The following is a 24523-nucleotide window of genomic DNA, read 5'->3' on the forward strand; positions in this document are numbered from 1 at the left end:
TATAGTTTGTATTATGTACTGTTTACATTTTGTACAATCGTCGTTTCTGTAAATGAAGGAAACCTCAGAGGCTTACGATTTTAAATAAAGGTTGAAATGAAAAAATTTGGTTACAGAAAAATACCTAACCTCTCTTTCTCAGTCATCAGATAGAACATGCTCACAACATTGAACAGCAGCAATGTAGATCTCATAGACTGGGGATGCAGCTCGTAGGTCAACAGCTTCTCTTAAAGCAGCCATTAGTCCATCAGTCAGTGGGCTCTCTGTGTTTGGGACAATGACACTAGAGTGGCCATCAGGAGCAAATCCACTGTTCTCCCACTCAATCTGAGGAATATCCACACCCTAAAACAACAGAAATAGAAAGCCTTATTTGTGGTATTAATTATCTTGATAGACAGCAGCAGTAAGGTGGGCACTTATGGCTTTTGAAATCTGTATGCTCCTACTCATTTATCTTTCTGTTTTCACATACTGTAACTCATTTTCTAGGACTATAAGCCCTAAACCACTGCCCATGTTGTTTAGCCGAAAGACGAAAGTCTCTGGTCTGCATCCCCTTAACAATTGTATGTATTGAGCTGTACTGTACTGTACCCATTCTGCAATCTGTTAATAAACTTTTCAATCAATCAATCAATAGCAAATGTTCATGGCTCTTATTCTGACCTACACTGTTGTAATTCACTCAGCATATGAATTGTTCCCACATGTAAGAGAAATTACATTTTCTCATCAGGAAACCTTTCTTATGCATTTGACACATCCCAACTTTTGCCATACAGTATAACTATGCTATAGTTCAAATATTTTCACCTATTTACCTTGCTGTCAGATAGCCCTTTCTGGTGGGGAACAGGCTTTATAGCCACCTACAGTATGCTCTCTTAAAAGGGTGCTCTGGGATGAAAATACAGGGGAAGTTCAATGGAGTCTGGTAGGTGTTTGCAAGAGCATGGATAGCGGTTTCAGTTTTTGAGTGGCTGAGGGATCAATACTATTGAAAGCATTGAAGTTGTAAAAATTGGACAAAGTTACCTCCATGTTATCAGAAACTGGAATTGGGTGATGGAATCGTCCCAGCTCCCACAGCTGATTTAGGGTCATATGGCCTTCTGTTCTTATAGGATGATTTGCCCAGCCACTGCGGAATGTGTCCAGGTCATTGTCACTGTGGCACTGGCAGGAACACATAATGGCAACAGAAGAGGTGTGTAGCATTGCCAATGTTGAGGAACCCCTCTTCTTCAAGGTAGTGTAGAGCATCATAGTAGATGACTGTAACAGCTGTCCACATGTCTCGCCATAGCCTCTCTATCCTGGAAAATTGCGAGTTTACCAGAACATTTTAAAGTTAAAGGACAGGGAATGGCAATATTTGCATTTGTGGCAGATTTGACATGGAATTATTATGTATGTATAATAAACAACTGATCATGTAAGATCTCAGCAGTTTCTTTTGTTGAGAAAAGGTTTCCAGCAACAACAAATGCACAGATGGATTTTATTTTAAATGCAATCCAATGATCTGATGTTCATTGTGTGTATTTCTTTATCTACCCTTTCATGAGTCATTATTGTCAGTCCAAAACAAGAGATTATGTTTTTGTAACATGTTTCTAAAACATTATCTCGTGTTATTTACATACTAAGACAATAGGTGTGACATACAAATGTAATTCGACACACACTGCCCAGCAAAAACTGTACATTTTTATTTTTGCAGCAAGGAAGAGATTGTTTAATTTGCATGATGAAGAGGTCACAGTTAAGTACCCTTTGACTGACATCAACTCCCACCGTAGAGAGGAATTTTACCTCACACTATTGCAAATAACAGTACTGCTTCTAGTAGGTATATGTGTAGCAAACAGTACAGTTCTGGCATGGCAGCAGTGAGATGGTGTCTTTCAACTAGCAATCTCTGATCTTTTGGGCTTACCGTTGATTGTGAACACTCTTGCCAGATATAAAGCTGCCCCTTCCAGTGCCACGGACTGTAAACATGAGACGTGGAACGTCCACATTTTCCACCCCCTGATCAGCTCGTACCCTAAAATATACCAACAATTACAACAAAGACCACATTAAGTGTTGGTTTCAATGGCCCCCCACTGCCTCAGGAAATATTTACCTAAGAGGGAAACCAAACTTCTTGACAGATTCTTGGAAGAAGGCCAGATAAATAAATTATATTTTCATCAGTCTACAGCATTGGTATTGTGTAGTGTTTGGTGAATTTATTGTATTATTGTATATATTATATTGTATATAAGCTAGTTGAAAGACACCATCTTACTGCTGCCATGCCAGAACTGTACTGTTTGCTACACATATACCTTCTAGAAGCAGTACTGTTATTTGCAATAGTGTGAGGTAAAATTCCTCTCTACGGTGGGAGTTGATGTCAGTCAAAGGGTACTTAACTGTGACCTCTTCATCATGCAAATTAAACAATCTCTTCCTTGCTGCAAAAATAAAAATGTACATTTTTTGCTGGGCAGTGTGTGTCGAATTACATTTGTATGTCACACCTATTGTCTTAGTATGTAAATAACACAAGATAATGTTTTAGAAACATGTTATCCACTATTATCCCTGTACCCAAAAAATCCAAGCCTGCTTGCCTCAACGACTACCGCCCTGTAGCTCTCACCTCCATAGCCATGAAGTGCTTTGAGAAGCTAGTAAAGGGCTACATCTGCTCCTCCCTCCCCATCAACATGGACCCCCTGCAATTTGCATACCGCCCCAACAGGTCCACGGAGGACGCCATATCCCATGTGCTGCACACAGCAGCATCACACCTGGACAAGAGGCAGGGGAACTATGTGAGAATGCTATTCATCGACTACAGCTCGGCATTCAATACCATAGTCCCCTCCATACTCATAGCCAAGCTCAGGGACCTGGGCTTGGGCTATGACCTCTGCCAGTGGGTCTTGGACTTCCTGACTGGCAGACCCCAGGTGGTGAGAGCAGGCAACTGCACCTCCTCATCCATCACCCTCAACATAGGGGCCCCCCAGGGCTGTGTTCTGAGTCCCCTCCTCTACTCCCTGTACACACATGACTGTGTGGCTCAGCGGAGTAGCAATACAATCGTCAAATTTGCTGACGACACAGTGGTGGTGGGCCTGATCTCTGCCAACGACGAGAGGGCCTACCTGGAAGAGGTCAAGGTCCTGGCGGGATGGTGCCAGGAAAACAGCCTCTCCCTGAACGTCAGCAAAACAAATGAGATGATTGTGGACTTCAGGAGGTCGGGGGTCAAGGACTACAGCCCCCTCAGCATCGACGGGGCACCGGTTGAGAGAGTCAACAGCTTCAAGTACCTCGGAGCCTACATATCCGAGGACTTGACATGGACCACACACATTAACAGTGTGGTGAAGAAGGCACGACAACGCCTCTACTTCCTCAGGCGCCTAAGGAAGTTCCAAGTCAGCCAGAAGATCCTTAAGAACTTCTACTCATGTACAATAGAGAGCATCTTGACCGGCAACATCACCTCCTGGTTTGGGAATAGCACTGCAAAAGACCGAAGCAGACTACAAAGAGTGACACGTTCAGCCGAACGCACAATTGGAGGGGGGCTCCCCACCCTCCAGAACATTTACTACAAGCGTTGCAAGGGCAAGGCTAAGAGAATCATTAAAGACTCCAGTCACCCGAACAACTGCCTCTTTGAACTGCTGCGGTCAGGCAAGCGATACCGGAGTCTCAAGGCGAGCACAGAAAGACTCAGAAGTAGCTTCTATCCCCAGGCCATCAGGCTGCTAAACGAACAATGAATGAACACTACACAACAACAACCACCAAACGCACATAGCACACACATCCACACGCACACACTCACTTTAAACAAACACACTGTAGCACCCACTCCACACACTTTATAGCACACACCCACTTTAAACAAACACACTGTAGCACCCACTCCCCACACTTTATATTTATGGATGAAGGATTGCACTACAACTCGTACACCTTACTGTAAATTGTACCTAAAATTGTACCTCATCCCATTTCTGCTTTGCACTAGATAGTACTGTACATTAGTACACTGCATAGTATTGTGTATTGTATATTATATGGTAACTCAGAACATTGTACATATGTCTATACCGAACACTGTGACCTCATTTTCTTCTTCTAAATTCATGCTATATTATGTTATTATGTTATTTGATACTATCTTGTCTAGCACAGTCTCTGGAGCGTAACAGTAAGAAGCATTTTGTATGAAAGTATTCTGTACTTCTGTATGACAACTATTAAAGAACTTGAACTTGTTACAAAAACATAATCTCTTGTTTTGGACTGACAATAATGACTCATGAAAGGGTAGATAAAGAAATACACACATTGAACATCAGATCATTGGATTGCATTTAAAATAAAATCCATCTGTGCATTTGTTGTTGATGGAAACCTTTTCTCAACAAAAGAAACTGCTGAGATCTTACATGATCAGTTGTTTATTATACATACATAATAATTCCATGTCAAATCTGCCACAAATGCAAATATTGCCATTCCCTGTCCTTTAACTTTAAAATGTTCTGGTAAACTCGCAATTTTCCAGGATAGAGAGGCTATGGCGAGACATGTGGACAGCTGTTACAGTCATCTACTATGATGCTCTACAGTACACTACCTTGAAGAAGAGGGGTTCCTCAACATTGGCAATGCTACACACCTCTTCTGTTGCCATTATGTGTTCCTGCCAGTGCCACGGTGACGATGACCTGGACACATTCCGCAGTGGCTGGGCAAATCATCCTATAAGAACAGAAGGCCATATGACCCTAAATCAGCTGTGGGAGCTGGGACGAATCCATCACCCAATTCCAGTTTCTGATAACATGGAGGTAACTTTGTCCAATTTTTACAACTTCAATGCTTTCAATAGTATTGATCCCTCAGCCACTCAAAAACTGAAACCGCTATCCATGCTCTTGCAAACACCTACCAGACTCCATTGAACTTCCCCTGTATTTTCATCCCAGAGCACCCTTTTAAGAGAGCATACTGTAGGTGGCTATAAAGCCTGTTCCCCACCAGAAAGGGCTATCTGACAGCAAGGTAAATAGGTGAAAATATTTGAACTATAGCATAGTTATACTGTATGGCAAAAGTTGGGATGTGTCAAATGCATAAGAAAGGTTTCCTGATGAGAAAATGTAATTTCTCTTACATGTGGGAACAATTCATTCACAAAAGTGTAGGTCAGAATAAGAGCCATGAACATTTGCTATTGATTGATTGATTGATTGATTGAAAAGTTTATTAACAGATTGCAGAATGGGTACAGTACAGTACAGCTCAATACATACAATTGTTAAGGGGATGCAGACCAGAGAAAGACTTTCGTCTTTCGGCTAAACAACATGGGCAGTGGTTTAGGGCTTATAGTCCTAGAAAATGAGTTACAGTATGTGAAAACAGAAAGATAAATGAGTAGGAGCATACAGATTTCAAAAGCCATAAGTGCCCACCTTACTGCTGCTGTCTATCAAGATAATTAATACCACAAATAAGGCTTTCTATTTCTGTTGTTTTAGGGTGTGGATATTCCTCAGATTGAGTGGGAGAACAGTGGATTTGCTCCTGATGGCCACTCTAGTGTCATTGTCCCAAACACAGAGAGCCCACTGACTGATGGACTAATGGCTGCTTTAAGAGAAGCTGTTGACCTACGAGCTGCATCCCAGTCTGTGAGATCTACATTGCTGCTGTTCAATGTTGTGAGCATGTTCTATCTGATGACTGAGAAAGAGAGGTTAGGTATTTTTCTGTAACCAAATTTTTTCATTTCAACCTTTATTTAAAATCGTAAGCCTCTGAGGTTTCCTTCATTTACAGAAACGACGATTGTACAAAATGTAAACAGTACATAATACAAACTATATTCACAGAAATTTAAACACCAGAGTAAACATAAAACACGTTTAAAATAAATGTGGCACAATTCACCTTTGTTCCCTTGTTATTTTACAGATGTATTATGTTTTTATGGCAGACAAGTGCTCTGATTGGTTGTTGTCCTTTAGATCTGTAGACCCTCAGTTGTGTATAAACTACAGGTTATGAAGTTATCAGTATTCGCCATGAGCAGCAGGTTTTTTTTTTTTTGATATTTTTTATTTTCGTGTCTTACATACAGATGTATGCCCAGCCCATATGGGCTTACAAGACACATAACAATAAGTATATAATAATATACTTTACCAATTACTTAACAAATGACATAGACCAAGATGGCCATAAAAAAAGAAAAATACAAGAAAATACAATAAAACGTAATATAACACAAGCTGTACTCAATGTAAATAAACAGAAAAACAGAAAAACAAGGTGAATTCAAATACAATTATATAGGATACAGTGTGTTTTGTCTCAGGTGCCATGCCTTCTCCAAAAATCCTGCAAAACCGAAGATGTCCTCCACAAAAAAAAAACTCAACATACAGCTCTCAGACTGCCAAAACAAATCTGGGTTTGCAATTTGATTTTTTTCAAATAAAGCCCTCCTCAAAGTGGTGTACAAAGGGCAATAAAAAACAAAATGATATTCATCCTCCACCACTCCCAGATCACACAGAACACACAGCCGCTCCTCCTCAGGTTTACCCTGGTAGTGATCCGTTTACCCAGGTAGTGATCCGTTATCGGCTGAAAAAACGTCCATACTGTGCATCCCTAATACATATACTGGGCTGTTCAATATACAACAGGCTGGCTGATTCTGAACGGAAGAAAGGAATAACTTTATTATGTATTTTCACAGCAGAAAAACACTCAACACTGGAGTCAATGAACACCTCTGCTGGAACGCACCCTTGGAACGCCCCCGAGTCACGTTTTGAAATCAACTTTAGTAATAGCTGGGAGTTACCATGGATAGGAGTCTGAGGCAGGGTGTTGAAAGACGACGATAAACATTTATTAAACATCAACAGTAACAAACAATTTATTAAACAGTAACAAACAATATGGTTGAAAGACAACGATAAACATCAAGGTCAACACTCTTTCCATGTTCCACTCAGGGGATGTTGGGGTGAAGTCATGCCTGCAAAAAGAAAATAAATTGTAAACTGTGATATGAAGAAACAAACAAATAGATTTCTGTCTACTACAAGGTCATTGGATCAAAGAGATGTCTAACTTCTAGAAAAACTTCTATGAAGCACAATCTCAGGAGGCTCATACAGAACCAAGTGTTTCACTGTAATGTACATGTACCTTATGTGACAAATAAAACAAAACCTTAATTCATTATATTGTTTAAAATATATAAATCAGTACTACTGAGTAATAATGCTAATCAGATCATATGTATGTACAGAGTTGTAGTATTATTATGTACATTGATACAGCAGGTATAAAGACACTATGGTAGTCATACTGGCCAGCAGCGTAACTAGTACGAGTAGGTAAGGGATATGTACAGATATAGATATAGTAGTATCTACAGATATGTAAAAGGTTTATATGCAGTTATATGTACAAACACATGTGGATATATATACAGTACATTAAGAATAAATATAATTAGGGTATACACAGCATTATTGTACATGCATGCCATCATACACTTGCCATCCTTCTTATTACTGTGTTGTGTCATCCAAAAATACTTTAATTTAGAGCCAGGTAATTCACACCACGACCATGTTACTATCACAAGATAGCGACTTAACAATAACAACAGACATGTTTTGTATTCTGGTCGTCACGAGACCGCCGGCCATCTTCGTATAACAGTTAGGGGACAACAAACGGGGTTCTAGATCAAATGTATGCGTTGAGCTGCGTTTTTATTACATATTACATACATATTCATTTCATAACCTACATAACATACATGTTCATCTCATAACCTTATATAAGACTTTTGATTTGGATTCTTGATTTTCGATTTGGATTCTAGCTAACTAGTAGTAGTACCTAATTGATTGATTGAAACGTTTATTAACAGATTGCAGAATGGGTACAGTACAGTACGGCTCAATACACACAATTGTTAAGGGGATGCAGACCAGAGAAAGACTTTCGTCTTGTTTACATCAGGGTCCCCCATTTTCAATTCGTAGTGGTGCCTGCCGTTAGCCTACCTGTTAATTATTGTTTATCATTGAGATCAAACTTACTGTATCAACTTCAGGCTTCAGCCACCTTCTCTTCTCTTTGTCGTCGGGAGGAAAGCGGTAATAAGATACCGTTTTGTTGACATCGTTGAACGTTTATTGCAACACGGAACACGGAACTAACTGACTATTACCGGAGCCCGGCTTCCTGGGTTGTTGTGATCACATGACTGACAAAGCCGTGCAGTGATAGGCCAGAAGTCAGTTCGATCACATCCAGCTCGATTGCTTTATCCTGTCTGGGTAACCCGGATGTTGGTTTTTTTTACGTCGAAATCCACACACCGCAATTTTTGACATCGAATTATATACACCGCAATTATGCATCGAATTTTTTAATGAACACTGCATTTTTACATTGAATTTTATTATGCATTCGAATTTTTTTATTAACACTGCATTTTTGGTAAACTCTGAGCAAAAAAATTCAGATACATGATTTTCAAAGTATTTATTTGCAATGCTATAAATTCGGTGTCTGAAACTATAAATGCGGTGTCTGGAACTATAAATGCGGTGTCTGAAAAAATTCAGATACATGTTTTCAAAGTTATTATACATGTTTTCAAAGTAATTATTTTCAATGCTATAAATGCGGTGTCTGATTAAATTCAAATACTTATGGCACTCATTTGCTTCCATACGCAGCGACCAGGAAGGGACTGGGAATTGGCATACGACTAACATTGGGATGGGAGAAAATCGGAGGAAAATGGAGGGGGAAAAAGACCAATAAAAAAAAAAAGAAGGGAAGGAAAGAAGAAGTGTCCGGTCGGGACTCCTACCCTGAGCGCAGGCAGAGAGAACTGCAATCTGGTTAACGGGACACCGAAGTCGAACACGGCATCTCCCGCGTTGGCGATGAGGGTAACGTCGCTGCGCCACCCGGCCGCTACGTTTCTCCATGTTGACGCAGTCCTCGCTGGCAGGGCTCCCGGTGTAGATTCGACTAACATCCTCTGTCAAAGATGACGTCGTAGTCAGAGTGTTTAAGGCATGTTATAGTCATAGAAACGTTCAACAGTGTAGCATTAAGCTAACAGCCGCTCTCGACTGATAGCAACAAGCTAACGTTTCCTAGCCTAGTGACACAACGGGCTAGCGCCGCAGCTAACAGCTGACTGGCTAACAGGTAGGCCACAACTAGCACGCAAGCTAAGCAGCTATTACCTGAACTGTACACAACGACATAACAAGCCACACTTCAGACAGGCCGCCGTCTGAAACCCTCCTCATCCTTAAGAGAGAAGAGAAAAAGAAATGTCAAACACAGTTTTCAACTGTGATTTTACCAGACATACGGCGGAGCCGGCACAAATCCAATCTAGGCTGCAGCCGACTTGAACATGGATCTTCCGATAATGAAAATCCATGCCCACATTTCCTCGTTTAGGGTGTACTTCCACTCAAGTGAAAGATGGGGCCTGCACGGGACAGAGAAGCATCCGCTTGTCCAGAGAATCCCGGGTTTTAACCAGGCCTCTGTCGCGGCCCACTAGTTGACCATCATGGGCTTCAGACCAAGATCCTCCGTCCGCTGCTTAAGAAGCCGAGTAGAGGACCCCAATCTGGGGCCGGCGTTCGTAAAATTGTCAGCTAACCCCCACAGCATCAACAGACAACCAGAGCTCGCAAGCAAAACAGTACTTACCCCACCCTGGAAGCCACCGCTTCCTCACAACAGTCGGTGCTTCCCACAGTCCAGCTGTATGGCCGGAGGGCCAAACCCATCCAGCCGCAGCAAGGAGGACTGCAGTTGGGGAGCATGTCAGCGGCGCGAGCCCCTAATACGAAAAAGCCGGTGGAGGTCACTCAGAATGATCATCATCTTCCAGACACTCCGGTGACGAAGACAATATCGCCATATTTTCTCGAAAATAGTGAGAGAGAAAATAAAGATATAATGTCAACGTATCTCCTTGTTCTTCTGTTTTCCTTTCTCCAGCTAATACTTTCTTCCTCGCCAAGTGATTGGTATACAGGCACTATCTTGTGGATGAAATTTGAGAAGGAGATGAGTGTGTGGCCCCACCCCTGCTTATGTAGGCAGCAGATGGGGGTGTGGTCAGACGAATGTTGGTATGTAAAGGTTCATTTTGAAATTTATTCAGTGCATATCCACTGAAGCGAGATATATGCAATATGATGCTGAGCGGAAGCTAGCATGAAACAGAACTGTGTCTGAATGAAAGTGCTGGTGAGTGAGTGTACGCATGGTGAGTACTAGTGAATAACCACACGACTAGCCATACTGGTGAGTGAGCGTACGCATGGTGAATACTAGTGAATAACCACACGACTAGTTATACTGGTGAGTGAGCATACGCATGGTGAGTACTAGTGAATAACCACACGACTAGCCATACTGGTGAGTGAGCGTACGCATGGTGAGTACTAGTGAATAACCACACGACTAGTCATACTGGTGAGTGAGCGTACGCATGGTGAGTACTTAAGCATTACATCACGCAACGGAGTGTGTTGTAGGAATTAGATAACGCCTAGGGGTGGTTGTTAGGCCCGACGCGCAGCGGAGGGTCATTAGACCTAGGGCTGTCGCGATAACCGCATCACCGCAATCCCGCGGTATGTCAAGTCACCCGCGGTAAAATACATTTTTTAACTTAATTTAATGACGAGGTGTCCGTTTTCCAGTAGCATGAGCTAACTTCACGTTTCCATACAGTTTACAACTCACAGATGAAATCAGGATTTATTTTCATATCCCGGACTCGAGCCCCCAATGTATACCTTTTCCTGTATTAATCTGAACCGTAGTGGAGTAGGCTACAGGGGAGCGTTCTCCTAACACTCCCGGGCCGAAGTGCTGGTCATGTAGCTTGCTCAATGTTATGCTAACGTTACATGCAAATCAAGTGCTGCCTCTGTCTACTACATCAACGTTTCCCTAACCCCTACTCTCACTTCGTTAACGTTATCATAGATATTATGATCTGTAATGTCAACTGGATATTAACATTAGCTTTGTTTTCAATTTATAACGTTAGCTATATGCTAGCTAGCCTATCTATAACGTTAGCTATTGGCTAGTTTCCCCCAATGATGAACAATGACACGAGTTCTGATATTTAACTAGCTATGTATGTGCATTCACATTCACTAACGTTAAAATAGTGTTATAATAACGTTAAATGTTCGATCAAATAACGTTAGTTTTAAGTTGGAGAAGGGATGTGTGACTGACTATTGGCTGCTTGCGTAGACCAGACCTACAGCATATATCCCACAACGCATCACTCTTAAAGGAGCAGGCAAATCTACTGTTATCACATTTCAGAACGTTGAGGGACAAATGGATAGATTATCAAACATGTTTAAAATAGTTTTGGGACTCCTACGACCTTAGAATTGTTGTCTAATCACGATTGTGGGTAAACTCTCATGTCTTAATAAAAAAAAATATATATACAGGTATATATATATACACAGGTATATATAAAAAAAGTGATTTTATTTTTATTTAATTTTTTGAAGTGTGGTACCACCGCATCCCGCGGTGATTAGCCACACACACAACCGCGGTTGAGATAAGGAGACAGAGGTTAAGATGGCTTGGCCATGTATTGAGGATGCCCAATGAAAGGTTACCCAAAGTTGCCTTGAGATGGACTCCAGTTGGGAAGAGAAAGAGGGGTAGACCAAAGAACACCTGGCGAAGGACAGTGATGATGGAGCTGAAGGAGATGGGTCTTTCCTGGGAAAAGCGCAGGCCAAAGCACGAGACAGGATTCAGTGGCAGTGTATGATTGCGGCCTTATGCCCCAACCAGGACGAAGAGGATAAGTAAGTAAGTACAACCGCGGTGGGAAAATGTCATACCGCGACAGCCCCCCTTAGGCGTGATCTAATTCCTATAACACACGACTTAAAGTGATGTAATGTCTTTTATACAATGACCCAATTCACCCAACCTTATTATTATTATTATAAACACAGTAATTGAAGCATAATGGAGATTTATTCAAAAACAGAAAAAGTAGATCCCAAAACAGAAAAACGTAGATCCAATGGAAGTCATGCTTGATTGATTGATTGATTTCAAAATTGTATTAACATATATGACATACATGACATACAGATAGACAGTACTGCTACATCTATACATTTATGACATACCAGATTTACAAATACAGTACTGTTTTTGTAGGGTGATTATGGTTTATTTACATTGATGGTAACATTCCCGGTTATAGTGCAGTTTGTGAAAAAAGTATCTGTGTCGTTATTTTGCCTCTTAGCTGGAACAGAATTCTTAGAACCTTCTGCACCTTCTGCAATGCGCTTTTGCGCAGATGAGCCTGCAAGAACATGGCTATAATTGCGTCTGTCTTCAAAATTTGGGGTCCAATATGATTGCAGGGAAGACTCACATTTATGGCCAGTAACAGACATAATCTCCCTCGATTGGAAGCCTGCATTCGTAAATCTTTTAACAACGGTGCTTCTCAAACAATTCCAGAATGGGTACAATACAGTACAGCTCAATACACACAATTGTTAAGGGGATGCAGACCAGAGAAAGACTTTCATCTTGTTTATTTTCAATTCATCATAACATATATGACATACATGACATACATGTAGCACCCTGAATATTCGACTATTATTCAGAAGTGCTGACTTGCCTTTTATCTCCCCTTTGTGCACAAAGACATGTTAACTAGTTTCCATTGATATTCTCCTGAACAATGACGCAAGTTTCTCCTTCTCTCACCGGCTGGAATATGGATTATAAACACTAAAACTGAATCATATTCAATTCACCCAGTTCTTCCTGTGGGGCTAGTTGGCGGTACCAGCAGGGGGCGGCGGTGGCAGGCGGAGCGCACGAGAGAGGCATGGAGGAGAAGCAAGTCAACTGAAACGGAAGTGGAGAGAACCAGCCTCTTCGACGTTGGACTTGGACCTGAATGGTTGTGTCGTTGGAAGAGCCCCGTAGTGGAACACGTGGGTGAACGTATTGAACTTGAGTATATTACGGGTTATACTAGAAATATAAGCGTAGTAGCGTGTTGAATATCCCCACGAATAACCCTAGTGATACAACGAGTTATCCTAGAAGAAAGCGGTATAGCCAAGTTGGCTTATGTTAACGCTATCCCCTCCAGCGAGGTGCCCGGCAAGCGTTGCCTGAAGAGAACTGGTGGTTAGAGGCACCGTGCGTTGTTGCATGTTTCGGCTAGCAGGAGGGCTGTCTAGGACCCACAGAGTAGCTTCAGTTAAGGTAGCCTCCAGATTATTAAAGCGCGTCAACCCAGCACCGGCAGCCAGCAGCCTGTCAGAGCCGGCAGTCTACATCTTCTCAGCACCGGCGGTCCGCAGCCTAGCACGGGAGTTCGTCCCGTCCAGCAGAGGTCGCCATCACCCAGCACGCGCCTCCAGCCCGCTACTGCCCCCTCTGCCTAACACAGCTTGCTAGCTCCTGGGACGAGAGCGTTCGACGCCATCTTACCACCCGGACTAGTGGTGGTGCGGCGAGGCCGCCATCTTGGTTGAGTACACTGGCGCTTCGGTGCCCAAGATCCTATTGCACAGTACACAGTGTGGCGCGGCCTACGGGCGAAGCTAATGTTGCTAACTACAGTTCATAGGGGTACCCCATAAACATTACATGCCGGCATTAGTATAGGACTTTTGTTTGGTAAAGTGGGCCCACCTTTTTCATTTTCTTTGAGTGTGATAACGTGTTTGTTCTTTAATATTACTTTCCCATCTACTTAACCATTTCCCTCTTGGAGGTAACCGACGTGTTATTATATAAGTAAAGCCTTAGAGAGGTATTATCACTACTATATAAGTAAAGCCTGAGAGAGGTATTATCCCTGGTACTAACCCAGACATGGGTGATGAGTCGAGCACATTGAAGTCTATTTAAGTCGGCAATACCTGTTTCTATACGGTGTGGGTGTATTTTATAAGTGTTGCCAGATATGGAATTACAACTGAAGTAAACCTAGAACCACCCTTTGCTATTGACTACTTGTAGCTGAACAGTACAAATAACAGTAAAGAATGTAGATGGGAGTCTGGTGTGCGTGTCCATTCCTGAGCCTATTATTAACCCTTTTGGTGTGGGTAACGTTAACACAATTAACCCCTTCCTACCCAACTTCCCCCTTTCAACTATTAAGGTTTCTAATGTCACCGAGGGAGGGTACTGCTTGCGGGAGGAACTAAGTTATTTATTTACAATTCAGTCACTAGGTGTGGGAGGGTTCACGGAGGTATTGGGGGAAGTGAGAGCGAGTTGGGGAGTACTGCTGACCGCCCCGGAAAGGCGAGGAAGACCAGAGTACCAGACCAGGTTGGTAAATCCCGGGCCCCATCCACTCCCACTGCCGGCCTCCAGTTTGACGCTCCAGGCCCAAAGACGAAGGTGCAGTCAGACGGAGCTCTACTGTGTCTCGCTACCCAGTGGCTGTGCACACCCGTTCCCACGAAGCAGGGATAATCCACCCTGCTACATACAGATAGACAGTACTGTTCCATCCAGAGATTTATGACATACCAGATCTACAGAAATACAGCACTGTTTAAGAGTATAACGCCTGTCTCATAGACCTCTGAGAGTAGCGGCTCCTCCATTATGGGTGCTTGGGTGGCGCCCGGTGGACAGACCATCTAACAACATCTAACAACAAACTTCATATAAAATGACTGTGCTATAGAGCCACACTCCGTTATGCACAAGTTTACAGACATACATGACATACAGATAGACAGTACTGCTACATCTATACATTTATGACATACCAGATTTACAAATACAGTACTGTTTTTGTAGGGTGATTACGGTTTATTTACATTGAGGTTCTGGGGTCATGTGGAGTGTGTTATATGAAATAACAACCGGTAACTTCACTGTGCTTCTTAAACAATGATTGGTGTAAATCGTGTCGGTGCCTGCGGCTTTACATATTCGGGGTAACATCATACATGTACATAGATCAAAATGTACAATAATAAGTTTGTTTCCTTTCGTTTCTCCGGCTTCTCCTGCTGTATAGAGCCAGGTGATTCCAGGTGACTATCTTTTTTTAATGAGTCGTTATGATGAAATCAATACATCCATTCATAAAGATTATTGTCCGCCATCTTGGTTTCATTCATAAAAACAATGAATGGCGGAGTGATTCGGAAAATAAGTTATTCGGTAGTGGGCGGGTTCTGGGGTCATGTGGAGTGTGTTATACGAAATAACAACCGGCAACTTCACTGTTTCAGCCAATCAGAATCAAGAAATGTGCATGCCATTGTATAATATATATATATATATATACACATATACACAGTCAGTCACACACATATCAAATTATTCTTTTCATATGTATTATCTGCGAGACAGCGCCAACATGCAACAAGTCGAAATTGTCCGCTATCTCAACTGCAAGCAGGAGCAGTGTCTCTGTCACTCTGCATGTCGACTGTCTGCTCCACTGTCTGTGTGTCTGTCAACTGAACTCTGCTTTGGTCCAATCACATTCCCCCACCCACAGTGTGTGAATCAGAGGCAAAGTAGGGCGGGTCTTCACGACACATTTGGTTGTCTCTCACCTGGGGCAGTGCAAATAAAACTCTGTGGTGACCAATGAATAATGAATCTTTTTAGAAGGCTCTGGGGCAGTGTAACGCATAATTATGTTTATTATATATATCTATGGTGTAGCGTATGTTAGCGGGCCTCCGTCATCTTACTACACTTAGTAAGTAATTTACTCTCATGCTTGCTCGCACACACACACGCTCTCTCTCTCGCTCTCTCTCTCACTTTCACTCTCACACTCACTTTCACTCTCACTCACACTCGCGCACACACAAACACACACACACACACACACACACACACACACACACACACACACACACACACACACACACACACACAAAGTGCCAACGCTTGGTTTGCACAAGCTGAACCAACGTGTGGTTTCGTTTTGCGGTAAACTAAATAAATAAATAACCGAAAATTGGCACCGTTGGATCTCACATGAATCGATACTCGGTAGTACCGATGTGTTTCGGTAGGTTCCTTTAAAAGTACCGAATTCGGTACCCATCCCTAGCGCTCGCGAGTGTGTGTAAACTAACAGCCCCACTTCTCCTGCAGCCAGAGCGAGACAGAGAGAGGAGAGATAGTTCGCAACATTTAAATTCCTCGAAAAAAAACTCTACTTGCAAGAGTGCCCCCAAATATTTTTCTCTACTCGCACAGGCAAAATTCTGGCGCAATGTGCGATGCCCTCATCGCACTGTACAGCCCTGCATGTGTGTACAGTGAATACAGCAGGGGGCTCAGAACGCAGCCCTGGGGGGACCCGATACTCAGGGTGATTTTGCTGGAGGTATGACCCACCACCCTGACCGCCTGGGGCCTGTCACTTAAAAAGTCCAGGATCAGGCGGCTGGGTGGCATAGCCAAGATTGCGCTTATCACCAATGCAAGAGGCTCCGGTCTCGACTCCCGGAGTCAGCATTGCCTGCGGCTTGGGCCAGTCGTCATACTATCTCAATTGGCAGAGGTAGCGGGTGGAAAGTCGATGGGTGGGGATTGGATGTTGTGGACAGCGACTCCTACAGGTCGGTTGGGTGACGCCTGTACAGCAGAGTCAGGAAGTATCGGGGGCAGCGTGAGCCTCCCACGTGTTACTCCTTGCCACTGAGAGACCGTGCTGTCTGGTGAAAAGATGCGACAGGCTGTCTCCTCGTGTACCGGAGGGGACACGTGATGCAAGGCTTCTATCCTCACTACAGCCAACCAGTGGGAGGCATAGTCTAGCAACGTTCAACACAGGGGAGGGGAGAATTGAAGGGGAGAAATTGGCGATACGAAATTGGGATGGGAGAAAAGTCCAGGATCCAGGCGCTCATGGCGGAGCTCAGACCCCGATCGATCAGCTTGTCAACCAGTCTGGTGGGGACTATGGTGTTGAAAGCTGAACTATAGTCAATGAACAGCAATCTCACATAGCCCCCCTTCTGACTGTCAAGGTGAGATAGTGTGTTGTGTAGTACTTGGGAGACCGCATCGTCAGTGGACCTGTTTGTCCTATATGCGAACTGCAGTGGGTCCATGTTACTAGGGAGAGAGGCACAGATGTGGTCCTTGACCAGCCTCTCAAAGCATTTCATGACCACAGAGGTGAGTGTGAGTACCACCGGTCTGTAGTCATTAAGGCCTGCTGGAGAAGAGTTTTTTGGCACAGGGATTATAGTCGACATTTTGAAGCAGGCAGGGACCACGGACTCAGCCAGGGATAGATTGAATATGGATGTAAATACTGAGGCCAGCTGATTTGCACAGGTCTTAAGTATTCGTCCTGTTATCCCATCTGGGCCTGCCGCTTTCCTAGTATTTACACCCATGAACGCTAATCTCACGCTGTGTTCCGTCAATGAGAGAGTGTGTCTCCCCCCCCCCCCCCGTGGATGAACCCCCCCTCGCCGGTGCGTCAGTGACGTCGTTAGCCGGTGAGCTAACGTCGCCACCGCTCGTGCGTAAAAGGAGTTGAGTTCATCCGCGAGAGAGGCATCGGCACTCACTATTGAGGGGGGCTGACTTTATAATCAGTTATCGTTCGTACTCCCCGCCATAAGCCTCTCGTGTCGTTCTGTGCCATCTGTGTCTCCATCTTGTTCGCATATCGCCGTTTAGCAGCCCGCACCTCTTTGCGTAGCATATAGGCTGCTACCTTATACTCTTCCATACTTCCCGATGCTCGGCCCGAGTTGATGGCAGATACCATCCAGCCAGAAGCCATGTTCTGCTAGCCTAGGTGGCACTGGCAGATACCACCCAGCCAGATGCCATGTCCTGCTAGCCTAGGTGGCACTGGCAGATACCACCCAGCCAGATGCTGGAACCAGCTCTAAAGGAAGGGAAAAGGCTACGCAAGTCAAACGACAAGATAGGTTGATATCATCACCATAACTGGAACCAGTGGTGGACTGGAAAAAGCATCAACCCTTTGGGGTAACGGTGGTGAAGGAGCCTTGCACTAGCGAACCAAAGCAGGGGACAGACTGGTCAAAGTGGATGAAACAGAGTGTCTCTATATCTAGATTGATCAAATGTACATCAGTTGAATAACTGTATGTGTTATCCCTGTACTACATGCTCTTTGTAATATTTGTACTAAATACAAATCAATCAATCAATGTCTCATTCAGGTTTGTTTGTGGATTGTTATAAAAAATGTCAGCCAAAACTAAATAACATACCTATTTATAATTCATCAATAATTTAAATTAAATTCATTCATTCATTCATTTTTAGTATAAGGTCTGTTCAATTGTTTTACTCTTAAAAGAGTTGGGGTGCCTTGGAGAAGGAGGAAAGATTCAGGGGTGCCTTGGTTCAAAAAGGTTTGGGAACCTCTGCTCTAGATACTTAATTTGAGGTAACGACGCCCCCTATTGGTGGATTTGAAAATAATTGCACAGCCATGCACAGCACACGCAGCAAGAAACCTTTTTGTTTGATCATTTTAGTTTGACAATATTGACAATAGCAAAAAAGCTACCCAGGTGGACTTTTATGGTCCTTAGACTTATTCACCTCGCCCACCATCTTTATTTTTGTAGATCACTAATATGAACGCATTTCAATGAGCTGATACTGTACATGCTTCCATGTATTTCAAAACACGGAACTTACGGCGGAGAAAAGGTGATCATGAGCTTGTGATTCCCACAGTGTTTTCTGACTGACAATTTTGGTTCTTGAAGTGGCATTTTTAATACCTGAGTTTTAAAGGAACACACCAACTTTTTGGGAAATTAGCTTATTTGCCATTTACCCTGGAGTTAGACAAGCAGATACATACCCTTTTTTTCTCTGTGCATGCATTAGGCTTAGGGAACAGCCGCACCGTTAGCCTAGCTTAGTGTCATTCACTGGAAGTAGGTGTGCCAGTGTAGCCTAGTTCCCAACAGTCATGAAATACACTCCAAATACAACTCCAAAACTTTCCTGTAAACATGTTGTGACCTGTGTATTTATTTACCACGTTAATATTTTTTTTACATTTTAGTTTTCTAAGCAGATATATACTCAGATTTATTTTTGCAGGGCGGCTGGGTGGGGCAGTGGGCAAGGCGCTCGCCACCAACGCAGGAGATACTGGTATCGAGCCCAGCTCTCTGCGTTGCTTCCGGCTTGGCCGGCCGTCGTACTAACACAATTGGTAGTGTTAGAGGGTAGGAAAGCCGGTGGGTGGGTCCTGGTCGTTGTAAACAAGTTTCAAGTTTCTTTAATAGTTGTCATACAGAAGTACAGAATACTTTTATACAAAATGCTTCTTACTGTTACGCTCCAGAGACTGTGCTAGACAAGATAAGTATGAAATAAAATAGTATAGCATGTAAAATAGAAGTAAAAATAGAAAAAAAAAAAGAGTTACCATACAATATACTATGCAATGTACTAATATACAATACTATATAGCAGAAATGGGATGAGGTACAATTTAGGTACAATTTACAGTAAGGTGTACGAGTTGTAGTGCAAATCCTTTACCAATAAATATAAAGTGTAAAGTGTGTTTATGATCTAAAGTGTGGAGAGTGGGTGCTGCAGTGTGTTGTTTGTTTAAGTGAGTGTGTGCGTGTGGGTGTGTGTGCTGTGTGCATTTGATGGTTGTTGCATAGTGTTTATTGTTCGTTGAGCAGCCTGATGGCCTGGGGATAGAAGCTTCTTCTGAGTCTTTCTGTGCTCGCCTTAAGACTCCGGTATCGCTTGCGTGACCGCAGCAGTTCAAAGAGGCAGTTGTTCGGGTGGCTGGAGTCCTTGATGATTCTCTTAACCTTCCCCCTGCACCGCTTGTTGTAAATGTTCTGGAGGCTTCCCCTCCAATTGTGCGTTTGGCTGAACGTGTCACTCTTTGTAGTCTGCTACGGTCTTGTGGAGTGCTATTCCCAAACCAGGAGGTGATGTTGCCAGTCAGGATGCTCTCTATTGTACATGAGTAGAAGTTCCTAAGGATCTTCTGACTGACTTGGAACTTCCTTAGGCGCCTGAGGAAGTAGAGGCGTTGTCGTGCCTTCTTCACAACACTGTCAATGTGTGTGGTCCATGTCAAGTCCTCGGATATGTGGGCTCCGAGGTACTTGAAACTGTTCACTCTCTCAACCGGTGCCCCGTCGATGCTGAGGGGGCTGTAGTCCTTGACCTCCGACCTCCTGAAGTCCACAATCATCTCTTTTGTTTTGCTGACGTTCAGGGAGAGGCAGTTCTCCTGACACCACTGGGACAGATTCTCTACCTCTTCCAGGTAGGCCCTCTCGTCGTTGGCAGAGATCAGGCCCACCACTACTGTGTCATCAGCAAATTTGATGATTGTGTTGTTGTTCCGCTGTGCCACGCAGTCATGTGTGTACAGGGAGTAGAGGAGGGGGCTCAGAACACAGCCCTGGGGGGCCCCTATGTTGAGCGTGATGGATGAGGAGGTGCAGTTGCCTGCTCTTACCACCTGGGGTCTGCCCGTCAGGAAGTCCAAGACCCACTGGCAGAGGTCATAGTTCAAGCCCAGGTCCCTGAGCTTGGCTATGAGTTTGGAGGGGACTATGGTATTGAATGCTGAGCTGTAGTCGATGAACAGCATTCTCACATAGTTCCCCTGCCTCTTGTCCAGGTGTGATGCTGCTGTGTGCAGCACATGGGCTATGGCATCCTCCGTGGATCTGTTAGGGCGGTATGCAAATTGCAGGGGGTCCAGGTTGATGGGGAGGGAGGAACAGACTCCTACAGTTCGGTCGGGGCGCCTGCTCAGCGAGGAAAGGGTCTAAGGGGGGTAGTGTGATCCTTCCACACGTTACACGCTCTCAGTGAGAGTCCGCACTGCCAGGTGAAAAGAAGCGGTTGATTGGCTACACATGTGTCTGAGGAAGCATGTGATAGCCTCCACTCTCCCAGACCGACTGTAGGGGGTAGGTGCGCAGCGACCAGGAAGCGTGAATACTTTACCCAAGGCAGTTGTCCTTCCGCATTCGGTTTGCGCGCCCTGATTGGCCTCTCAGCGCCCAATCGCGTTGCGCCTAGCTTTCAGTTCCACAGCCCAAGTCCTCGCCCATTTCCTCGTATAACGCGCTATTCATATCAATCGACATCACATCAATATTATATTAACGTAACGCGCTATTCATATCAATCGGCATCACATCAATATAAATAACGTAGTGTTTTCATCTCTTCATATCAATCGGCATCACATCAATATAAATAACGTAGTGTTTTCATCTCAGATATTAACGTAACGCGCTATTCATATCAATCGGTATCACATCAATATAAATAACGTAGTGTTTTCATCTCTTCATATCAATCGGCATCACATCAATATAAATAACGTAGTGTTTTAATCTCTTCATATCAATCGGCATCACATCAATATAAATAACGTAGTGTTTTCATCTCAGATATTAATTAACGTAACGCGCTATTCATATCAATCGGCATCACATCAATATAAATAACGTAGTGTTTTCATCTATTCATATCAATCGGCATCACATCAATATAAATAACGTAGTGTTTTCATCTCTTCATATCAATCGGCATCACATCAATATAAATAACGTAGTGTTTTCATCTCAGATATTAACACTTTAACTGCCAGAAGACGAGTTTAGGCGTCCTTCCCCGCCATGCTCAAGTTGCCGAAGACGCCGTAACTCGTCTTTGATATCAATATTTCAAAAATCTGTGATCGGATTCATATTTCCCATCCGCTGGCCTGAGACCCACCAAAAAGCCCCACTGAACCCTCTAGCGGTTCAAGAGCGCCATCTGGTGGCCGATCGGCGCAATCGCCAAAGAGGAAGTTACTTGGACGATGTGCTGCTCACCCATATTACTTCCGGGCACTCGCTATAGGTTCCGGCACTCTAGCTCGTCACAATACATAGCGATCCGTTGCCAATAACTCGATAAACAACATGATTTGGACGTATATACTATTATACAAGCTGGAAATGGACCGGGTATTCAAACATCCCATAATAGGAAAATGTATACTCCACGCTCATCGCCCAACGGCGCGAGGAAGATACGGTAAGATTCAGCGTTATTTTTCAATGTCTCCTATACTAACTGATCTGATGAACATTTGACCCACATTAGATGAATGGTATAACGCTGCCCACGGAATTATAAACGCCCCCTCGCCCATCCGGTCACCATCAGATGATGTGTAGTAACTTCCAGAAGTCCGTCCAGTTGGATTTTTTTATATCGCGCCGATTGCTATCAAACTGTATTTGATCATCAATATAATGCATTTGGGGCTATAAATCACGTTCTGGAGAAAGCTGCAGAAAGAGATGAAAACATACTTATACTTTAGATTATATTTTAGTATGAATATGTGAATGAAAAAGTTTAACGTTCATACACCCTGAACAATACATATAGGACCTTGAATGGGCCCTAATAATGGCAATTTAGCAATAGAATTTAAAAAGTTATAGCCCTGCAAAGAAGGGGAACTTATCCATAGACAAATAGAGCTGGCAACCTATGGTATATCATGAATTTAGCCTTAGGCAATCAAAGTGTTAACGTAACGCGCTATTCATATCAATCGGCATAACATCAATATAAATAACGTAGTGTTTTCATCTCTTCATATCAATCGGCATCACATCAATATAAATAACGTAGTATTTTCATCTCAGATAGATTGATATGAAGAGATGAAAACACTACGTTATTTATATTGATGTGATGTCGATTGATATGAATAGCACGTTACGTTAATATCTGAGATGAAAACACTACGTTATTTATATTGATGTGATGCCGATTGATATGAAAAGCCCTGTTTTTTTTTTTTTTACGGGTGGTTATTTCGTGACTGTTGGGAACTAGGCATTATTTTGATGGAATAATGGTAAATATTGATCCATATCTTACAAGTTGAATGTGTTCTGAACATTCGGACACTAAATTGAAGTTTTTCTGACCAGTAGATCCAGCACAGGCAAGTGGATCAACATAGATCCATAGCTCCTTACCCCTACCCCTGATTTAATTTACCCCTACCCCTGATTTAATGTACCCCTACCCCTGATTTAATTAATCCCTACCCCTGATTTAATTTACCCCTACCCCTGATTTAATTTACCCCTACAGTACCCCTGATTCCATTTACCGCTACCCCTGATTTAATTTACCCCACCCCTGATTCCATTTACCCCTACCCATGATTTAATGTACCCCTACCCCTGATTTAATCGACTCCTACCCCTGATTTCATTTCAGAGGACTAAAAAGTAAGCTACAGGGGGGGGGGGGGGGGGGGAAGAAAAGCCTCCTCAGATTACATTTGGGAGCGCTGGGTTTGGTCGTCCAAAACATCGAACGGTGGACACACTTAACAATTTCCAGTTCGGCTCTGCTGGGCAGAAGGGACGCGAGTGCGACTGTGGTACTCCCAGATGACAGATGGGGCTCAGCGGTAATAATGCTCACAGAGCAGTAAAGACAACCAGATGTTTCGGAGCCCCGGCTTGAAGCAGGGTAGCCAGCCAGCCCCCCGATATACACCAGCAGCACAGTACACACACCGAGAGACACAGAGGGAAATGAGCAAAACAGAGAGAGGGAGGGTGAGAGGGAGAGGGAGAGAGGGGGGGTGTCAGTGTCAGAGAGTGTAAGCAGAGGAGGGAGGTAGGTAGAACCAAGAGAAAGAGCGAGAAAGAAAGAAAGAAAGAAAGAAAGAAAGAAAGAAAGAAAGAAAGAAAGAAAGAAAGAAAGAAAGAAAGAAAGAAAGAAAGAAAGAAAGAAAGAAAGAAAGAAAGAAAGAGAGAGAGAGAGAGAGAGAGAGAGAGAGAGAGAGAGAGAGAGAGGGAGAGAGCAAGGAAGGGAGGGAGAACGAGAAAGTGAGAGAAACAGCGGGGAGTAAGGGAGAGCGAGAGAAAAAGAAAGAAAGAAAGAAGAGAGGGAGGGAGGGAGGGAGGGAGGGAGTGTTTTTATCCTTGTGTGCAGTGCACTCAGTCGGAGGGGTCAGTGAGTGCGCTTGTTCCCGGTCTGCCTGTCAAAACAGAGTGTCTATCCCTGCCGCACAATGCCTATTCACCCAGGAGAATTCAACACCGCCCCCTTTTTTCGAATGCGGACACGCACTCGCACTATACTGGTGCACGTGCGCACACGCACTTACACTACTACGCGCGCACACGTGCATACAAACACACACGCACATTCTTTATACGCACACGTACCACTCCGTAAGACATACGAGTCTCCCTTTAGCCCTTTAACTATGTCTGAAGTACCTCCTTATTAACCCTTTCACTACCACACTACAGAAGGTTAAGTGTGGCAGTGAAAGGGCTAACCTTCTGTA

At 43.5% G+C, this 24523-nt stretch overlaps 1 pseudogene across 1 annotated transcript in view; it reads right to left on the bottom strand.

Moving 5' to 3' along the window:
- LOC311233514 (vacuole membrane protein 1-like) overlaps positions 1 to 24523 on the bottom strand; it is a 337120-nt pseudogene that overhangs the window by 295584 nt on the left and 17013 nt on the right. The window lies entirely within an intron of this gene.

Source organism: Notolepis coatsorum, assembly GCF_963971535.1.
Source record: "Notolepis coatsorum genome assembly, chromosome: 8".
Classification (NCBI taxonomy): domain Eukaryota; kingdom Metazoa; phylum Chordata; class Actinopteri; order Aulopiformes; family Paralepididae; genus Notolepis; species Notolepis coatsorum.